Source organism: Prionailurus bengalensis, chromosome B2, assembly GCF_016509475.1.
Source record: "Prionailurus bengalensis isolate Pbe53 chromosome B2, Fcat_Pben_1.1_paternal_pri, whole genome shotgun sequence".
Classification (NCBI taxonomy): Eukaryota; Metazoa; Chordata; class Mammalia; order Carnivora; family Felidae; genus Prionailurus; species Prionailurus bengalensis.
The window spans coordinates 56,469,859-56,490,868 of record NC_057349.1 but is presented as its reverse complement, the minus strand read 5'-3'; positions in this window follow the sequence as shown (position 1 = coordinate 56,490,868).

Below are 21,010 nucleotides of genomic sequence, written 5' to 3'. Positions count from 1 at the left end.
AAAAATTTGCAGCTCAGTAATCTCTTCTATGTGTGCATATATACAAACTTATTTTACAACTATTCATAATGTATATATGTGTGTATATATATATATATATGGTATATATAAGTAAAGATATATTTGACATAAATATTATTTTAATGCACTCATATTTGTGTTAACAATAAATATTCCAATTTAACATAGTCACTCATTATTTAAATTTAATACAATAGTTATTCAAAGGTTTGTTTTTTAATTGAGTTGTGAGCAATATTTTAATAATAAGACAATGGATACGTGGGTGAAACAAATATTTTTTAGTCATTGTCAAGTTTTTGCATAGCAAAAGAAAGAAGACTATGTGTAATTTCCATATAGTCAGTTCAGATGAGATACAATTTGTAGCTATCAGAAAAATTCTAATTCACCCGTTGAACTTAGATATGAGGAGGCCAATTGATTTTCCAAACTTAAAGGATGAATTCGTAGTTGGTCAGGAAATGGAAAAGAAGACACTTTTGATTTGTAAGTCTTTTACTGTAAACACCTGATAACCCAACTATCCTTGGAAAGAATACAGTACCACAATTATTGGCTTTCTACATTTTGCAACCAAATAAAGTAATAATAAATACCAATTATATTTCTGTGAGACCCTGCAGAAAGGATTATCCTGAAGTCGGCTTTCTGCAAATCATAACGTATATAAAATTTCAGAAAGGAGCAATTTTAATTTGGTGAGATATCTGTTTCTTAGGGAAAAAAAGATACATGACAAAAATGTCTGATATATCACAAGTTAGGACAGTTTGGGAAGAATACTGTGACCATATGGAACCATAATGTATTATGTGGATGGAATAGAAATATCAAAAATAAAATGTGACTATTATAACTAGGGCATAAAATTAACAGAATTTTTCCTGATAAAAGAACCTATGAAGCCTAGTGGCTTAAGCAATAACCATTATGTTTTATCTCATTTTCTAAGTCCCAATAACATCTACCTGTAGTAATGTTTTGTTATATACAGTATTTCAGTACAGTCTAATAGACCTGATGTTGCAGATGAGAAAAGAGAGATGTCAAACTTGAAACAGCCTGCCTTTTGAGTATGATGGTGAGATAGAAATAATGGTTTACCCTTAGTATGGAATGCTCTCTTTACACATACATAAAAGAAAATTAAATTATTTAGTTTCTATGAACTATTTAACGGTTTTAAATTATACAAATATTCAAAAAACTGCCAGAGAAATAAAGAGAAGTAATTAACCCAGCCCAGGGGAATTGCACTGGGAGAGACTGAAAATTTCTTGATGTGGTGATGATGTTCTGGCATCATATTTCCTTTCTTTTTTTTTTTTCTTTTTTATATGTAGAAAGTATCATCCTTATCATCCTTTCATTCCGTAATCCCCACATCCATTTATTTTTTTTCTTCTTCACTCTGTCTGGTCTATTTATATTTCTAATTATCCATTTTCTACCACCATCAACTAAAGTTTTGTGACAATTTAGGTAAGAATATAGGGAAGTGAAATAACTAGATCCAAGTCTTAATTTTTTTGCTTAACATCTTAAGAATCCAATTCGGTAATAATTTCGCAAATGATCCTGGTTTTCAGTGTGCCTTCAAGAATTTTTATACGTGAACACTCTCTCTCTCTCTCTCTCTCTCTCTCTCTCTCTCTCTCTGTCTTTCTCTCTCTCTCTCACACACACACACTAGAGGAGAAGAGGAGAGAGGAGTGCACCTAACAAAGCAATTTTCAATCCATACTTTGAGTGGGCCTAGAACTCCATCAGGTGCTGTGTGTGTGTGTGTGTGTGTGTGTGTGTGTTTGAGGTGGGGGCCATAGGTACACAGAAATAATATGGACCTCACCTGATTCAAGTCAGAAAATCCTTTAAGCCTAGTAGTCATTTGGGTAAATTTTTGGTTTGAATAAAATGTTCTGAATTTTGAAGAAACTTTGAAAATTAATTCCCTAGGATTTGCATTTGTTTATTAGTTGTGAAGTTCAATCCATAAAGTATGTATAAGTGAAAATAGTGGCATAAAATTATACAATTGCTTTTACTGTTTTTTTTTTCAGATGTTTGCTGAGTTCTTGTGTTCATGATACTCTGCTAAAATTATAGCGAGGAAGACTAAGATTATCAGAAAGACTAATAATCTAAGGGAAGTAAGACTTTAGCATAGTGATTAGGAAGAAAAGGAAGGGTAGCTTTGGGACATATGAAAGGGAAAAAGGATAAAGGCACAGAAATAGGAAATTTTGCAGCATGTTCAGGAAATCTTTTCAAAGGAATTCAGTTTGCCTGACACATATGTTATATAAAGATATAATGGGCAGCAGATACATTTGGAAAGGTGACTTAAGAAAAGTTCACAGAAGGCCTGGAAGACCAGACTTGGAGGCATTTGGATTGTATCGTACAGTAGGTGAATTGGCTATTAGCGTCTGCAATAACCTCTTTCTGTTGTGCCTTCCTTCCTGTACAGTAGAGGGTAGAAATTTAAATGTCATGTTTCGTGTTCTACCATGTAGCTAGGATTCGGACTGAAGCTTAGGTTATACCAATTTGATGCGTTTGTGTGAAATTTGGAACCACAGAATTTTTCTGCAGCAACGTCCAACTTTCCAGTCTCTGGCTTCATGGATGCCAAGCAGCAGACGGTTTGCCAAGCAAAGGATAGTAGCAGCTGTCATTGCTAGAGAGGTATGTTCCACGGATGGCTCTCCATTTTCCACCATCCTGATTGGGCAGACTCCCCTAGTAACTCAGTTTGCCAATGTTGCTGTGGAGGTCATCTCTCAAGGCCCTGCCTCTGAGCTGTTCGACCATATTGTAAGCCCCTGATTCCTGTCATTAAATCAATGTTAGATTAAAAGGTTTCTGTGTCATGCATCTGAATCCTAAACAAAACATTGAATTTGATAGACAATGCAGAGGTCCTGAGTGTTTGAAGAATTTTGAATGAATTATGTAATATTCTAGATTGACCTACTCAGTCATATTTCACTTAAGCCAATTAAGGCTAAATTACATTTCATGCTGGATGGTGTACAAAGGCAGCTCAAAGTGTTCTGTGAGATGCGGAAATACCCTTGTGGGAATTAAAAATAGATGAAGCTCCAAATGCAATGTATGCCTTAGCAGCAGTGCTGATTTCAGATTTGAAATCTTAGGGGCATTGTCTTCCTATTATAGCAGTCCATAATGGAGAAAAAGAGAATATATAAGTTCTTCTGACCATAATAAGAACAGAGTAATTAGGAAAGTAGCTTGATTTCTCCATTCTTGCATGGAAAATTATAAATAATTTCTTTTTGCTTGTGGAATAGAAAGAAGATATAGAGCAAACCTGTGCTTGTAAACCATTCTGGCTTTTAATTGCCTTGCCTGGCTGATAAATCATAATAATGATAGGAAGAAACAATAAAGAATGGGTTGGAATTACTTTTTAACTGTTTAGAACCATTCAGAACAACACTATGTCTGAAAGAAAACATCAATTGTGGATTATGAATTTTAACTATTGTTAGTTCTCAAGCAGAAATGGTAATAAAGTAGTGAAGTTTCCAAACCATCAACATTTCAGCAATTTAGTCCCTACACCCGGTGAAAAGAAGTTGACTACATTCTGTAACAATTGTATCAAAGGCTATCAGATTATTGATGGCAGTGAAACCATGAACAGAGAAATGGAGAAAGCCAGTCTTCACTTTAAAGGGATTTGTTTTGATTTTCCCCAACCAGCTTGTTTTATGTCAGTAAAATCAGGTCGTGGCTATGGACCTGGTGGGACACAGCCTCCAGCTTCCTGGACATTGACTAAAGCTGGCTTATGTCCTCAATCTCCTAGTGTGATTTGGATCAGAGGACATTCTCCAGCACAGCCAAGTGTTTCTCGGTTAGAAGATTCCTATCACTCTCCCTCCTCCCCAGGGTTCCTAAGGCCTAGAACACTCACCCAGTGTTTTGGTTCTCACATATGGAAAAGAGAAATCCTCACTCACACAATGAAAGGTTGGCAGGGACATTAAATTATAACATTGTGTTTTCAGAGTAGGCATGGAGCCCAGGAGACTAAGACTCATTATGTTTCTATGTTCTTATTAAAAAGTTATATTCTCTAGACTAGAAAATGGAAACCTTCAAACTTCAGGATAAATATTTTATAAAAACTAAAATTACTTCAGACTAAGAAGAAGGAAGTTGCATGTTAGTAATGATGGTTTTCACTACTGAAAATCACCAGCCAAGATAAAACGAACTGGATAAGGAAAAAAGTAATATAAACTCCCTGAAAGTATAAGAAATTCACTCTTTGGTTGAAGGATATTTTTAGTATTTAGAAAATAAATGAACGTCATCATCTTTGTATTAAAAATAAAAATATAAAAATACCTATTTGTTAGCACATACCTTTTGCAACAAGAGCACACAATCATTAAAATGGCTGTGTGTGTGTGTGTGTGTGTGTGTGAGTGCATGTCCATTTCAGGCCTGCTTCTAGGACTAAAAAATTAACTACCATTTTAGTTGGGGAAAAATCCATTTATTCCTCGGTATTTGAAACAGAACTACCAGTAAGACTGTCTTTTCTGGTGCAATTAACTTTTTCAATTTAACTTTTGAAAGTATCTAGAGGAATTAGCTACCATAAATCTGAACATTTTTTTCATAATTTATGAAATTTAGCCTGGAATATTTAAATGACTTATTTAAGGACACAAGTAACTGGTAACAAGCACAAGATTCCTTTTTAAAAAAAAATTTTAAACATTTATTCATTTTTGAGAGACACAGAGAGACAGAGTGTGAGCAGGGGAGGGGCAGAGAGAGAGGGAGACACAGAATCCAAAGCAGGCTCCAGTCTCCAAGGTGTCAGCACAGAGCCCAACACAGGGTTTGAACTCATGAACTGGGAGATCAGGACCTGAACCGAAGTTGGACACTTAACCAACTGAGCCACTCAAGCACCCCAACAAACACAAGATTCTTGAGACCTTGTAAATGCATGAGCTTTGGGTCCAACAGTAGTGTTGGCATTTGTTAGCTATGTGTCTTCACGCATGCTCTGTAATCTATGTCCAATTTTTTTAATCTGCATTTTTATTCCTTTATTTCTTTTTTTTTCAGAGATTATTACATAAGGGTGCAGAAAACATCTATTATTAATTGAACAATTTGACCCATTTATTTCCAAAATAAATACTTTTCTAGAATATGAAATTTAATATGGCCATCTTATAATTATTTGATATTGTTTGTTTTAAATAGTGAAAAGTATCTTCTTACAGTTATTAGAGCCATTTATAATAAGAAGGGGAATAATTAGATGAGTCTAGCTATGTAAACACAAAGAAAACCTCTGTGGTGACAGTGCAGAGCCTGCTTGAGATTCTCTCTCTCTCCCTCTCTCTCTCTGCCCCTCCCCTGCTTGTGTTCTCTCTATTTCTCAAAAAATAAATAAATAAACTTTAAAAAAAATTTAAAAAGAAAGAAAATTGACTTATTACTGAATAAACTCATTAATGCACATGTGCGTAGGTAGCCTGCAAAAGACTACAAAATCAAAATGAAATTTTACCTTATATAATAAACCAAAGGAAAGACCAATAAAAATTATATTCTTGACAGATGAATGGTTACTTAAGAGATAGACTCCTTAGTTAACTCTGGAGGTGTGTGACTACATTTCCAAAGATGATGAGTTCCATGAAGTTAGAAATGTCTCTGTACTGTAAAACCAGAGCTTGGGTTTATATAAACCCTGGAGAGATTAATTTACATTCCAGAAGTTTAAAGCTAAGACTCAGGACCATTATGTTTTCAAGGAGGTCCCAATAATCACCAATATTATAATTATTACTACTCGATCTGCAATTTGTGTCTCTCCAAAAGGTGCATAGGAGATAACGTGGGATTAATATCTACTACAATTCTGCTTCTGAGAGATGGGGGAAGGATCAGAGGTCAGGCAAAGCCATATCACACTTTGTTTTGAGATTGTTCATCATTCTTAGCTTGTTGTTGATGAACCATTTGTTTATTTTAAAATTATTATTTCTTTCTTGCATTTTGTTTTTGGTATTGGGGAAGGGAAGTTCTATGATCCATCCTCACTCTGTCTTGTTACCTAGAAGTGCCAACTTTATGTTTTTTTTTCGGTTTGTATGTCATACACGCATTTAACATTTTTAATTGTCTTTCATATTCAGACTTAACATCCATAACCTCACCTCAAAAAAAGTTAATCCTTACATCCATATTTATTTATTTATTTAGTTTTAAAGTTTATTTATTTTGAAAGAGAGCATGAACAGAGGAGGGGCAGAGAACAGAGAGAGAGAGAGAGAGAGAGAGAGAATCCCAAGCAGGTTTCATACTGTCAGTACAGAGCTGGACGTGGGGCTTGATCTCATGAACGATGAGATCATGACCTGAGCATATATCAAGAGTTGGATGCTTAACCGACTGAGCCACCCAGGTGTCCCATACATCCATATTTAAAAGAGTTTTCAAAGGACTGAATAGTCTGTTCAAAAGAAATCAGAGATCTGGTGTAGGTACTGACATTTATATGTAAACTATTGTTTTACAGATAATTGCTGCTGAAAATACTTTGTTGCTGCTAACAGTATTTGACCCTCCACTGTCTTCATGGCTGTGAACTGATATCCAAGTGTTACTAAAAATGACCAAGGCTGGCATACCCCTGTTGAAGGCCATGAGCTGATCAGCCCGTATTAACACAGAGGGTAATTGAATGCCTACTGTTCTGTATTCAGCCACCTACAACTTCTTGCACAAACACATTTCTCACAGTGGTGTCATCACTAATGAAATTTAGGAGAGATGAAAGTCTCCAAATTAGCAATGCGTCACTTAAAACTTCCAGCCTACTCTTTTTATAGCTTCCCTCCAGAAGCTCATCTTACTTTCTGTAATCATCACCAGAACGAATCACTTGCTCCTTGTTAAGCTTTTATCTCCATGAAGTGAAGGTGACAATGAAACACTTTTCTGTAAGACCTTTTTGGCAGCCATCCCACAACGCCTGCTGGCCTGTTTTGATCCCATTCCATATGTCCACAATTTAAGTGGCAATACAACTCTCTCTGAATTGTATCATACAGCACTGCAGGGCACAATCCTGTGTTACCTGGTTTTGGAAATAATCTTTTCAGCCTATTTCAATTTTCACATTAAAGAACTGGCTGCCTGAAACTTGATGATTACAGGCTTGTAAGGACAGGATCAAACAGAAGAAGATGCTAGCAGGGAGTCAAATGTGAGGGTTTTATTCTGCATGCATAATAGACTCTTTGTTCTCCTTTAATAAATTTGAAGCCATTGGGAGTGTTATTGACTCAGATACAGGCTTGCAGTTAGCTATTCTTACAAACTCATTCTAATGAAATGCTTAAGTGCAATACCTTGTAGAAAAGTAATTTCTAAGGTGTACTAACAAATATTTATTGATTGCTGGAGAGTTTAAAGAGTTAATATATAAATGAGTTTCAATCTGGAAGTCTTCCCATTTAATGAATCTCAAAGGAAAAAAAATGAAGTAATCAATTATTTTTCTCTTGATTAAAGACTGTGTGCATTGATTTTCTCATAGGAAGAATTTCATTTTCTTTAAATGAAATTGGTGTTAATGAACAGACATAGTTGTCCTTTTGTTGAATCTCTCAAGTGTGTTTGTTTTTATCTGAGATTTTCTAGAATTACTTTCTGTTAATTTAGTAATTCTTTGATGATAAGACAATTTTTCCTGTCAGTATATTTATAAATGAGGAAGTAAAGATTCATGATTATTGTTAAGGAATGATTTTTCTGTTAATTGAAAAACAATTTACTTGAAAGTGAATCCACTCTTAGTCACTACTTGGGTTAATAAACACAGATTTTGACATTCAAACATAATAAATTGAAAGATTTGTAGCTACACTTTAAATCAACAATTTTACCATGTATTTCCCTATTTATACTTTGAAGATGTTGGTGTGCTAATGACTGAAGGATGAAATTAGTCAACTAATGATTATAAAGTTTATCATGACCACATCAGCAATTCATTTTAAATTTAGTCACAAAGGCATTTTAGCTCATTTTTATTGTCACCTCTTTTTCCTGATTGATATGTAATTCCATCTGCAAAATTGCTTGGACTTCAAACTTTACCATGATGATGGCTGCGCAGCTCAATATCTCTTTACAAATAAATTTTAATATCCTCTTTGAACTTACAGGTACAGACAGATAAGACAAAACTGCCTATTTACAAATACTAATTTAGCTGCGGCGTATCCATCTTGTCTATCCTCACAACTTACATCAGGTTAAATTTCCTGAGTTTAAGAAACAATTTCTTATTATTCTTTCCAGCCTGCAGATCTAACCCATTTTTGACAAATGGTAGCCATTTAGTAAGTTCTGGTTAAATTATTGACTAGAACAGGTGTGACAAAATTGCCAAGGAGGCACCAAGCATAAATCCTCTGAAGGACTTAAAAAAAATCTGTAAGTTAGGGTGTGCTATTTTAACATCAACTTGAGTGTACCATCTTCTTTCATGATATATTGGAGTATTCAAGTGAAAGGCTTAAATCTGAATTTCACTTATATTGTATATTTTCACAGGGGTTTTATCATTTTTAATTACTTGTTGAAAACTTATTATAACTCTGCTATATAGTGGGTTGTGAATAAAACAATTTCTCTAATCTCATAAAGTTTTTTTTAAATGTTTTAATTATTTATTTTGAGGGGAGAGGGTCAGGGAGAAAGAGGGAGAGAGAATCCCAAGTGGGATCTGCAGTGAGATCAAGACCTGAGCTGAAATCAAGAGTTGGATGCCTAACCGACTGAGTCACCCAGGTGCCCCTCATAAACTTGACTTTCTATCCCTATGTTTTACTAAACAAACAAAAACCACATTCTCTGAAAAAGAGAATGGAGGAAACAACTGAAGTGTACTTTTGTATTGGTACATTAAAAAGTTACAGAAATTATAAAATAATAATAATAATAACATCACTTATTGACTATTAACAATTTATATACATTTACTGTATATACAATAAACTGAACCTGGCTATTGCTATTGTCACTTAACAGAATAGAAATCTGGGACCCAGAAGGAAGTATATTTGGGATTCTTGAATATTGAAAACTATGATCAAAATGAACGAAGCAGCACATAATTAAGCCTTCGATATAAAGTTCTAATTCTTTGATCCAACATTCAAATCCTTTTAGCATTTGCCTTTTGAATTACAGCTATTGATAGTTTTCTTCTTTTTTTAAAAAAATATTTATTTATTTAGAGAGAAAGAGCTGGGAAAGGGCACAGAAAGAGGTGGAGAGAGAGAATCCCAAGCAGGTTCCATGCTTCCAGCACAGAGCCTGATACAGGACTCCAAGTCATGAACTCTGAGATCATAACCTGAGCCAAGATCAAGAGTCAGGTGCTCAACCAACTGAGCCACCCAGGTGCCCTGATAGTTTTCTTCTTGATATTTCACACTATGATTAGTCTCTCCACCACACTGAGCTGGTATGAGATGGTGATAAGAATACTAATTAGTCTAGTTCTCATGTGACTTTGGACAATTCTTTTCCCACCTTGCCCCCCCAAGTTTTAAATTCCAGCTAGTTAACATACCAGTGTAATATTAGTTTCAAGTGTAGAATTTAGTGATTCATCACTTACATACAACACCCAGTGCTCATCACTAGTGCCCTCCTTAATGCCCATCACCCATTTAGCCCATCCCCAGCCCTCAACCCTCAGTTTGTTCTCTGTAGTTAAGAGTCTATTTCTTGGTTTGCTTCTCTCTTTTTTTTTTCATGCGTATATGGAATTTAAGAAACAAAACAAATAAACATGGCAGGGGTGGATCTCTAGTCCATTAAATACTCCTTTGAAAATGAGAAGACTCCATCAGACATTCTCTGAGGCTGTTTTCAATTCTTATTTTCTGCACATTTTCTTTGTTTCCTTTTTTAATTTAACTTTTGCTCTTCTTCTCTTAGCCTGAACTATCTTCTGCCTGAACCCTGCTTATTACATGAAGTTTATCTCAATTCCTCTAATCTTCCCAAATTTCCATAGACTACGGTGAGAGCTCTGACTTGTAGTGGTAGGAACTCCTATGCTCCGTTGTCAGTTCGAGTTCCCCTTATTGTGTGGTGACCTGTGGCAGAGGAAGAGAAGTGGGGTGAGAAACCAAATTGAAGTCAATGCTTATGTGTTTTGAGTGGGAATTGAAGCATAAAACTCGCAGATGAAAAAGATAGTGTGCATAAAATAGCAATAACAGCAAGTCAAGATTGTGAGATGGCAAGCAGAGAATAATGAGATATGATTTTGGAGACCTTAAAGGACAGATGGTGTTTGTGAAGGTGAATATATTGTTCCCAGCCAAGTTCATGCTTATTATGAGATATTTCACTGGGTCTGAGATTGTTCTGGACTCTGTGTGGTCTTCAATAGTAATTGAAGGTTAATATTGGTGACGAGGCTTGTGTTACAGATAGTTTAACTTTGTCCATTCTCCATTCTCTGCAGATCAGTCTTAGAAGCTTTCTACATTCTCAATTTGAATTGTTTTGTTAAATGTTATATTCTTACCTGTTTCAGTATCGATGGAAGTTTTCATAACCTTTCTTTTTAGTCATTTGTTTAGTTTCCCATTGAAGTATTTCTTTTATTTTATTTTATTTTTTTTTTTTTTTTGCTTTTTAAAACCTTATTTCAACATAACTATGCTTACAGAAATACACTCATATTGGTTCACAGAACACAATTTCATTTTAACTTATCCTATACAATTTGAACCAAAAACATTAAAATGAAAAGAATTTGCAATCTGGTTTATGTTTCATCTACTATAAATGTATGTAAAGGATCCTCCTTCAAATGCCACTAAAGCAGGCAATAAGAACCTTGAGAAATTAGCCTTTGGTTTGCCCCAGAATAGTAACATATATTGCCCTGTAAAAGTTTCTAAAATTGGTCCAACACAACATTGTTGTAATGTGTCAATGCCAGTTTACAAAGTTCAATAACCAATGAATGCTGAAAAAGGTGGAGAGAGCCTACGTACATGTGTCAAAATGTAAAAGCTATCCATTCAGTTAACACTGTGTCTAGATCACAAATCTATACAAACTGAGATTCAGATAATTTCTCGAATCTGAATTAACACTATCAATTCAGTTCATTTGCTGAAGTCAACAAGGGCACTGCACATTAGCTGCCTTTCTGATTTTTGTAAAAAAGAAACCTGAACAATTTCCCCAGCTTTTCACATCAGAATTGCTATTATACTATTCTCAAGGTATTCCTTCTGTTGCCAACATTCACGGGGTGATGTGCACTAAGATCTGCTTGGGTTTAAATTTGCATTAGCACTCATATGCCACATAATCTTCCAAGTTCAAGACCACATGACTTTAGAAGTGACTCTAAAAAATAAAATGGCCCTTCTTGGAATACTAGGGCAAGACATCCAGCCATAGTTATAAGAGCCTTATCAAAAAAAGTACCCCTTGTAAATTACACCTCAATAAAAAAAGTAGCCCCAAAGAAGGAGCTTGGAAAGGAGGAAAAATATAACAAAATGTTTTGAAAACCAACGTGAATATATTTTCAAAAGATAGTTAAAAAATACACTTTCATAAGACTACCTACGATTAGACTTAAAATGTATTCTAGTATTTCACGTTTATCTCTGGTTAATAAACCTAACTTTATAAATAACATGTTCACGTTTAATTCCTTTATCAGAAAGGAAAATTATAGCCTCAATTCTATCCGGTAGAAGGGAAGCTGAACAAAGATTCAAACAGTTCCATGCAAATAGCACATTTTTGTTTTTCAAATGGAAAAATCTTCCAACTAGACCAGAAGTTCATATTACTAATAGGCTTTTCACTGAAACCATTCTTAACAAGTAAAAATACATGGCATTAAGGTTCGGAACCTAACATATCCTGACAATCAAGTCCTTGTTTTCTAGAAGAAAGGCTTCAAGTCCCCCTTAAGGTCCAGTAACAATGTTTTATTGAAATAATTTTAGATTTACAGGACAATTGCAAAGATTTGACACAGGGCTACCATACACCCTCCACGCAGCTTCCCCCAACATTAACATCCTATATGACCGCAGGAACATATTTCTTTTTTTGACAAAAAATTGACATTGGCACAATAACACTAAGCTACAGACATTTTTTTTTTTTTATATTTCACCAGCCTTTCCTCCAATGTCCATTTTCTGTTCCAGAATCTTTTGTTGTCATGTCTCCTAAGTTTCCTTCAGTCTGTGACAGTTCCTCATCTTTCCTGGCTTTTCATGCTTCTAAAGAGTACTGACCAACTATTTTGTAGAATGTCCCTCTGCGTGGATTTGGCCGATGTGTTCTCATAATTGGATTGAGGTTTTGCATTTTTACTTGAATACCACAGAAATCTCTTATCATTCTCAGTGTATTTTGTCAGGGATACATGATGGTAATATGTCATAATACTGGTGACATTAACTTTGGTCAGTTGGTTAAGATAATGTCTGGGTTTCTCTGCTGTAGAGCTACTGGTTTTCCCTTTGGAACTAATAACAAAATGGGGGGAGATACTTTGAGATTCTGTAGGTATCTTACTTCTCTTCAAATTTCCACTCACTAATTTTACAATTCATAAATGGATCCTGCTTGCAATAGTTAATATAATGGTTTTTTAATGATAGTTTCTTAGACTTCATATATTCTAAATTTAACAACTGGAATTTTTCTGTGAGGATGAATTGCCTTTTATAATTTGCTTATTCAAAATTTATATCACTATGGTTTTATTTTATGAATTTGAATCCAATACTACTGTTTATTTTGTCATTTAAATTATTCCAGTTTTAGCTAATAGGAGCTCTTCTTGGATAAATTCTGTGACTTTTCCACATTCTCTCATCCTTTTTGTGCATGTCCTTATGTTCTGATACTACAAGATGTTCCAAGTTCATCTTGTACTTTCTGGGACCCAGGGTGAGAATCAAGGACTTTTTCATTATAGAATAGTATTTGGGAACCACGATCTGGGTGCTAGATGTGTTGGCAGCTACTGGAGTATTATTGCTTCCAACCCCCTCTCAGTGAACAAAGCTGGCATATATGTATGTTTACTAATCCATATGCATCCATACACAACAATGTGTCTCTGTAATAATGCATGTTTGCAAGTGTATATGTATCTATATTCTCTATATTCTCTATCTATCTATCTATCATCTATCTATTATCTATCTAATGTGATTGAATCATTTATATTTAAATGATTATTGACATATTAGGATTAAATCTATTATTTTGATAGCTGTATTCTATTTTCTCTCTGTTACTTATTTTTTTCTTGGTTGCTCTTCTCTGGATTTAATTGATTCAGATATATATTCTTTCAACTTATTATTTATTCCATGTTTTGTATACACTCAAGTTTACAATATACATCTTTAACTAATAAGAGTCTACTTTCCAGTATTATTAATTTCTTTACATGCTACATAAGGGCATCACAAAATTATATTCCCAATCTACCCTGCCATCCATGTACTATTGTCATATTTTTTACTTTTACATATGCTATCAACAAGATACATTGCTACCATTTTTGCTATAGACAGGGAATTATCTAAGGACAATTAAAAAGAAGGTATAATTGGGGAGGAGCCAAGATGGTGGAATGGCATGGAGGTTTTTTCAGTGTCTCCAGTCCATGGAGTACAGTCAGACCAACAGTAGGCCATCCTGCATACCTAGAGGACTGATTTGAGGATTAACACAGTCTGCACAACCTGAACCACAGAATTCAGTGGGTGCATGGCATGGAGAGGTGAACTTGGGGAGGGGAAGGCTGCAGAGAGCGGGGAGCCACTTTTGCGTGCAGAGAGAGGACAGATGGGGGGAGAGTGTGGGAGGATCACCTCTCCACAAAAGCAGCTGGAGAGAAAGTGGAAAACTGGAAACAGCCATAAGGACTGAGCTAAAAAGGGAGAGAGGAGAAAGGAGAAGGTTTAAATTCCATTAAAACTGTAAACAATGGAGTCTGAGGCTCTGCATCTTGATGCCTGGCAGTGCTCTGGTGGGAAGGGTGAGTCCCCAGGAGCAGAGTGGGGTCTGGGAGGTTCTCGGGCCACATGGGGAGAAGTGGTTCCACTGTAGGAAGGATATTTGGTGGCTGCTGTGAGGCCACCTGGGCCCAGCAGACCTCAGAGGATGGCCACATTCGCTGGTCCTGGAACAAGGTCACTGGGGATGAAGCCTGGTGCCAGACATGTGTGTGATTTTCCATAATCGCTGAGGTGCTGCTACTACACTGTCTTGTGAACTTTTTCTGGGGCAGGCTGGCACCTGGGCATCGGCAGCAGCATGGTCCTGCAAGCGTTCCTGGGTGTGGCCAATGCCCAGCCATTTCTTGGAGAGACCCTCTGCAAAGGGGCAGAGCAGGTCAAAGCTGCAGTCTTTCAGAGGTGGGGAGCCAGGGAAGGCAGCCACATCTGAGATGAAACTCAGGAAGGAGGTGCTGCCTGAGACTTGGTCACAGACAGTGTGGAAGCAGCGAAGGATAGAAGCCAAAGATGGACAGATGCACGATTGCTGATCCAGGAGAGCAGAGTTCCGATACTGGAGACTTTGTGGCTGGGTGGCGCCATTTTCATCGCTCATGCACATGCACATCTGAACCTACAAGTGCCAGGGAAATCCACCCCACTGGGGTGGGCTGGTGGCGCCATCTAGTGGATAGCAGAGCCATTGCACTGGGCCCTGGCCAGCTGGGCCAGCCTCACTCATCAAGAATGTAGGTCTCACCACCTGCTTAGTTTGTGGACTATGGAGCACTTCATGGTTTGACTTCTGGGGAAGGGGAAAGTAATTTCAGTCATGTTTTGGTCTGTTGGCCAGTCCATCTACTCAATTTTCTTTCTTTCCCTTTTTTTGTTTCTTTTTCATTTCTTTCTCTTGAATACAGAAAGAGAAAAAATTCATTTCTATTAAAAATATTTTTCTTTAATTTTTTTACTATATTTTTTACTTTTGTGTAAATTTTTTCAGATTCTATTTTACTTCTGTCATTTCATTTTAGTCTACTTGAATGTATTTTTTTTCAAATTCTCAAATCATTTCCTTTTCCAACTCCCTTTTTTCTCTAATCTATTAAGCCACTTTCAACACCCAGACCAAACACACCTAGGATCTAGAATCATTTACTCAATTATTTTTATGAGTGTGTTTGTTTTTAATTTTTTAATTTTAATATTTTTTTCATTTTAATTTTTTGTTTTAATTTTTTCTACCTCATTAGTTCCTTTTCTCCCTTCAAAATGATGAAATGAAAGAATTCACCCCAAAAGAAAGAGCAAGAAGAAATGACAGCCAGGGATTTAACCAACACAGATACAAGCAAGATGTCTGAACCAGAATTTAAAATCACGAAAATAAGAATACTAGCTGGAATCAAAAATATATTAGAATCCCTTTCTGCAGAGATAAAAGAAGTAACAGCTAGTCAAGATGAAATAATAAATGCTACAACTGAGCTGAAATCTTGAATGGTTGCCACGGCAGCAAGGATGGACGAGGCAGAACACAGAATCAGCGATATAGAGAACAAACTTATGGAGAATAATGAAGCAGAAAAAAAGAGGGAGATGAAGGCCAAAGAGCACGATTTAACAATTAGAGAAATCAGTGACTCATTGAAAGGAAGAACATCAGAATCATAGGGGTCCCAGAAGAGGAAGAGAGAGAAATAGGGGTAGAAGGGTTATATGAGCAAATCATGGTGGAAAACTTTCCTAACCTGGGGAAAGACACAGACATCAAAATCCAGGAAGCACAGAGGACTCCCATTAGATTCAACAAAAACCGACCATCAACAAGGCATATCATAGTCAAACTCACAAAATACTCAGGCAAGGGGAAAATCATGAAAGCAGCAAGGGAAAAAAAGTCCCTAACCTACAAGGGAAGACAGATCAGGTTTGCAGCAGACCTATCCACAGAAACTTGGCAGGCCAGAAAGGAGTAGCAGGATATATTTAATATGCTGAATCAGAAAAATATGACAAACCAAGAATTCTTTATCCAGCAAGGCTGTCATTCAAAATAGAAGGAGAGAGAAAAAGTTTCCCAAACAAAAATTAAAGGAGTTTGTGACCACTAAACCAGCCCTGCAAGAAATTTTAAGAGGGACTCTCTGAGGGGAGAAAAGATGAAAAAATAATTACATAAATAAATAAAGACCAAAGCAACAAAGATTAGACAGGACCAGAGAACACTACCAGAAACACCAACTCTACAAGCAACATAATGGCAAAAAATTCATCTTTCAGTACTCACTCTAAATGTCAATGGACTCAATGCTCTAATCAAAAGACATAGGGTAACAGAATGGATAAGAAAACAAGATCCATCTATATGCTATTTACAAGAGCCTGACTTTAGACCTAAAAACACCTTCAGACTGGAAGTAAGGAGATGGAGAACCATCTATCATGCTAATGGCCAACAAAAGAAAGCCAGAGTAGCCATACTTATATCAGACAATCTAGACTTAAAATAAATACTGTATCAAGAGATGCAGAAGGGCATTATATCATAATTAATGGCTTTATCTACCAAGAAGACCTAATAATTGTAAACATTTATGTGCCAAATGTGGAAGAACCCATATATATATAAATCAATTAATCACAAACATAAAGAAACTCATCCATAGTAACACCATAATAGTAGGACACTTCAACACCCCACTCACAACAATGGACAGATCATCTAATCAAAAAATCAATAAGGAAACAATGGCTTTGAATGGCACACTGGACCAGATGGACTTAACAGATATATTCAGAACATTTCATCCTAAAGCAGCAAAATATACATTCTTCTCCAGTACACATGGAACGTTTTCCAGAATAGACCACATACTGGGACACAAATCAGCCCTTAGCAAATACAAAAAGATCGAGATCATACTATGCATATTTTCAGACCACAATGCTATGAAATTCAATGTCAACCAAAAGAAAAAATTTGGAAAGGTAACAAATACTTGGAGACTAAATAACATTCTAGTAAAGAATGAATGGGCCAAAAAAGAGGTTGAAGAGGAAATTAAAAAGTATATGGAAGCCAATGAAAATGATAACACCACAACCCAAAACCTCTGGGATGCAACAAAGCTTGTCATAAGAGGAAAATATATAGCAATCCAGGCCTTCCTAAAGAAGGAAGCAGGGTCTCAGATACAAAACCTACCCTTATACCTTAAAGATCTGGAAAAAGAACAGGAAATACAACCCAAAACCAGCAGAAGACAGGAAATAATAAAGACTAGAGCAGAAATCAGTGCCATCAAAACCAAAAAAACTGTTGAACAGATCAATGAAACCAGAAGCTGGTTCTTTGAAAGAATTAACAAAATTGATAAACCACTAGCCAGTTTGATCAAAAAGAAAAAGGAAAGGAACCAAATAAGTAAAATCAAGAGTGAAAGAGGAGAGATCACAACCAAGATAGCAGAAATAAAAATAATAATAAGAGAATATTATGAGCAATTATATGTCAGTAAAATGGGTAATCTGGAAGAAATGGATAAATTCCTAGAAACATATACACTACCAAAACTGAAACAGGATGAAATAGAAAATTTGAACAGACCCATAACCAGTAAATAAATCGAATTAGTAATCAAAAATCTGCCAAAAAACAAGAGTCCAAGGCCAGATGGCTTTCCAGGAGAATTCTAGCAAACATTTAAAGAAGAGTTAACACCTATTCTTTTAAAGCTCTTCCAAAAAAATAGAAATGGAAGGAAAACTTCCAAACTCTTTCTATGAAGCCAGCATTACCTTGATTCCAAAACCAGACAGAGACCCCACTGAAAAGGAGAACTATAGACCAATTTCCCTGACGAACATGGATGCAAAAATCCTCAACAAGATATTAGCTAACCGGATCCAACAATACATTTAAAAAATTATTCACCACAACCAAGAGGGATTTCTACCTGGGATGCAGGGCTGGTTCTATATATGGAAAAAAATTAACGTGATTCATATCATCAATAAAAGAAAGGGCAAGAACCATATGACCCTGTCAATAGACGCAGAGAAAGAATTTGACAAAATACAGCACTCTTTCTTGATAAAAACCCTCAAGAAAGTAGGAATAGAAGGATCATACCTCGAGATCATAAAAGCCATATATGAATGACCCAACACTAATATTATCCTCAATGGGGAAAAACTGAGAGATTTCTCCCTAAGGTCAGGAACAAGACAGGGATGTCCACTCTCACCACTGTTATTCAACATAGTATTGGAAGTCTTAGCCTCTGCAATCAGACAACACAAAGAAATAAAAGGCATCCAAATCGGCCAGGAAGAGGTCAAACTTTCACTCTTCACAGATGACATGATACTCTATATGGAAAACCCAAAGTTTCCACCAAAAAACTGCTAGAACTGATTCATGAATTCAGCAAAGTTGCAGGATATAAAACAAATGCACAGAAATCGGTTGCATTCCTATTCACCAACAATGAAGCAACAGAAAGAGAAATCAAGGAATTGATCTCATTTACAATTGCACCAAAATCCATAAAATACCTAGGAATAAGTCTAAACAACGAAGTGAAAAATCTATACATTGAAAACTTTAGAAAGCTTATGAAAGAAATTGAAGAAGACACCAAAAGATGGAAAAAGATTCCATGCTCCTTGATAGGAAGGACAAATATTGTTAAAATGCCAATACTACCCAAACCAATCTACATATTCAATGCAATCCCTATCAAAATAACACCAGCATTCTTCACAGAACTGAACAAATAACCCTAAAATTTGTATGGAACCAGAAAAGACCCTGAATAGCCAAAGAAATCTTGAAAAAGAAAACCAAAGCAGGAGGCATCACAATCCTGGACTTCAACCTATGCTACAAAGCTGTAATCATCAAGACAGTATGGTACTGGCACAAGAACAGACACTCAGATCAATGGAACAGAATAGAGAGGCCAGAAATGGACCCACAAACAGATGGCCAACTAATCTTTGACAAAGCAGGAAAGAATATCCAATGGAATAAAGACAGTCTCTTCAGCAAGTGGTGCTGGGAAAACTGGACAGTGACATGCAGAAGAATGAACCTGGACCACTCTCTTAGACCATACACAAAAATAAACTCAAAATGGATGAAAGACAGGAAGCCATCAAAATCCTCAAGGAGAAAGCAGGCAAAAAGTTCTTTGATCTTAGCCGCAGCAACTTCTTACTCAACACATCTCCAGAGGCAAGGGAAACAAAAGCAAAAATGAACTACTGGGACCTCATCAAAATAAAAAGCTTCTGCACAGCGAAGGAAACAATCAGCAAAACTAAAAGGCAACTAACAGAATGGGAGAAGATAATTGCAAAAGACATATCAGATAGAGGGTTAGTATCCAACATCTATAAAGAACTTATCAAACTCAACACCCAAAAAGCAAATAATCCAGTGAAGAAATGAGCAAAAGACATGAAGAGACACTTCTCCAAAGAAGACATCCAGATGGCCAACTGACACATGAAAAAATGCTCAACATCACTCATCATCAGGGAAATACAAATGAAAACCACAATGAGATACCACCTGACACCTGTCAGAATGGCTAACATTAACAACTCAGGCAACAACAGATGTTGGCAAGGATTTGGACAAAGAGGGTCTCTTTTGCATTGTTGGTGGGAATGCAAGCTGGTGCAGCCACTCTGGAAAACAGGATGGAGGTTCCTCAAAAAACTAAAAATAGAACTACCCTACGACCCAGCAATTGCACTACTAGATATTTATCCAAGGGATACAGGTGTGCTGTTTCAAAGGGACACATGCACCCCATTGTTTATAGCAGCACTATCAACAATAGTCAAAGTATGGAAAGAGCCCATATGCCCATGGATAGATGAATGGATAAAGAAGATGTGGTATATATTTATATACAATGCAATATTACTCAGCAATCAAAAAGAATGAAATCTTGCCATTTGCAACTACATGGATGGAACTGGAAGGTATTATGCTAAACGAAATTAGTCAGAGACAAATATCATATGACTTCACTCATATGAGGACTTTAAGAGACAAAACAAATGAACATAAGGGAAGGGAAGCAAAAATAATATAAAAACAGGGAGGGGGACAAAACAGAAGAGACTCATAAATATGGAGAACAAACTGAGGTTATAGGAGGAGTTGTATGAGGGGGGATGGGCTAAATGGGTAAGGGACATTAAGGAATATACTCCTGAAATCATTGTTGCATTGTATGCTAATTTGGGTGTAAATTAAAAAATAAATAAAATAAAATAAAATAAAATAAAATAAAATAAAATAAAAAATAAGGTATAATTAATTCTGTTTTACCTTCATTTATTACATTTCCTACTCTCTATTTCCTTCTGTTGTATATATGTATACATGTATATATATATATATACATATATATTGTTGTATATATGTATACATGTATATATATATACATATATATATCTGTGTGTGTTTAGAAGTATATGAATTTGTGCATTTGTATTTATCCTATTTAGTGTTCTCTGAGCATCTTAGATTTTTAGTTGTTCTGGCATTATTTTTGGAAAATTCCTAACGCGGTATTTCTTCAAATATTTCTTCTGCTGCTTTCTCTCTTCTCTTTCTCTCATCCCTGATATTCAAATACTCATCTATCTTATAGATTTTGGATGCTGTATTGTTTTATTTCTCTTAATGTTTCAGTTTGGATACTTATTATTGACCTATGTATTTTTTTAATATTTATTTATTTTTGAGGGGGGGTGCAGAGCATGAGTGGGGGAAGCCTAGAGAGAGAGAGAGAGAGAGAGAGAGAGAGAGAAACAGAATCCAAAGCAGGATCCAGGCTCTGAGCTGTCAGTTCAGATCCCAATGAAGGGCTCAA